This window comes from Echinops telfairi, unplaced genomic scaffold (assembly GCF_000313985.2).
Source record: "Echinops telfairi isolate 266 unplaced genomic scaffold, ASM31398v2 ScPeMD7_7417;HRSCAF=8455, whole genome shotgun sequence".
NCBI lineage: Eukaryota > Metazoa > Chordata > Mammalia > Afrosoricida > Tenrecidae > Echinops > Echinops telfairi.
Genome location: NW_022111317.1, coordinates 8686892 through 8688781, shown reverse-complemented (window position 1 = coordinate 8688781; position 1890 = coordinate 8686892).

The following is a 1890-nucleotide window of genomic DNA, read 5'->3' as shown; positions in this document are numbered from 1 at the left end:
TCCTGTGCTCAATACCCCTGTGGGAGCCATTGCCTGACTTCTGCTGTGATGTTGCCTTTGAGGGAAATCACACCCAGCATCTGTGGGACACTACACCAAGCGGGCACACCTCCCGTTACCTTGAGGCAGATTTGGAACTCCTCCAGTCCCACTGTCAGGTGATCAAGCCTCAGTTATCTCCTTACTTACCACTCTAACTCTTCTTTCTTTATTCTCTCGCCCTTCTATCTTTCCCACCTCAGTCAGTCTCAACAGGCCCTGTTTTGTTTTGTTGCTTACTTTTTTCTTATTTTTCTATCTTTTTCCTCTTCTCATATGCCACTGCTGGCTTCCAGGCTACTACCCTCCACAGAGGGCAACTCCATCCAAATATCATGGGGAACTCCAGCCTGCCTCCTGTGGAAGTAATGCACAACACTCAAGGTAGCTAAGACAGCCCTATAGAATGCTCCCCGCAGCTGAGGAAACCTGCATCGGGCCCCAGGTGATCTTGCCAATTAGGGCAATTCCGTCCAGCACAACTGGGACCCTGCGCTAAAAGGGCACTCGAACCTGCCATCTGGAAGCAGTGTTTAAATCCATCTCAGGCAATCAGGGATCAGCTGTCTTTATTCATTGTGGTTTCCTTCTCGCTTTACCATCACAGTCAATCTTAGTGAGCACACTTCATTCTCTTTCTTCTCTTTTCTTTCCTTTTTCTCTTCTCTCTTTCTGCTTTTCTATTTCTGTCCTCTCCCTCTCTTTCCTTGCACATGCCACTGCTGGTTTCCAGACCCCTGCCCTCTGCCTAGGGCAACTCTGTCCTCCCAGTGGGAAGAGCTAAAGCCTGCTCCCTATGACAGTGATGCACATGGCACAAGGCAGTGCTACCCACAGCATGGCATGGGGCTCAGCAATCTCTTTATCTAGTTTTTCTCCTTTGCTGTTTTTCTTTTGTTCTTTCACTTTTTCTTCTTTCCTCCTTTTCTGCCATCTCTTCTCTCTTTCCTGCCACAGACTCAGCAGATTCAGTTTTCCTTTATTTTTGTTTTTTGCGGTTTAAACTTTTGTTTTGTCTTTACATTATTTTGAGAGTGGCTGTTAGTTTGCTTGGTATTTCTGCTCCTGTTTCGTTTTCTCCTTTCTCCCGTTTTCATCTCTTCTCTCTTCTTTCCCTCTTTTTCTTCTCTTCTCCCTCTCTTTCCTTTAACAAGCAACTATCAGACTTCAGGCAACTTCCCTCCACCTAGGGCAACTCTGAAGGCCCCGTAGGAGGAGCTGCATACATTTGTTGGGTTTACGTGCAGCTTTGTAAATCACACCAGTCCTCCTCCACACCCCAAGTGGCTGGGGGTTCTCCCTTTCAAATAACTGGAGAAATTCCAGGCTAAATTATGAGGCCCTGCAACTGACTGGAGGAATTCCTTCCCACCAGTGCTGCTGCTACATGAGGCCGCGGGAACATCCGCCCAATCTCCCCGGTGATCTCTAAGGTAATTTCGCCTGGTAGCTACAGTGCTCTACATTAAGGACGGTACACCCACACGTCCTCTGTGGCACTCGAGTTGCAGAGGGAAACATGGTAGTCAATGGAGAAAAGAAGAAAATAATTCCACTGAAAAAGGAGACCAGAGAGGGATCCCCCTTGTCTCCACTCCTGCTTAACCTCATATTGGAGGTCCTAGCCAACAACAGAAGACAAAGAAAAGACATCACATGTATTCAACTGGGGAAGAAAAAGGTGAAATTATCATGATTCACACACGATGTGGGTTTTTTTTGCAGGTTAATAACATTTAAAAATTCATTTTCTTGGGGGCTCATACAATTCTTATCACAATGCATAATACATCCATTGGGTCAAGCACCTTTGTATATTTTTGCCCTCATCATTCTCAAAACATTTGCTTC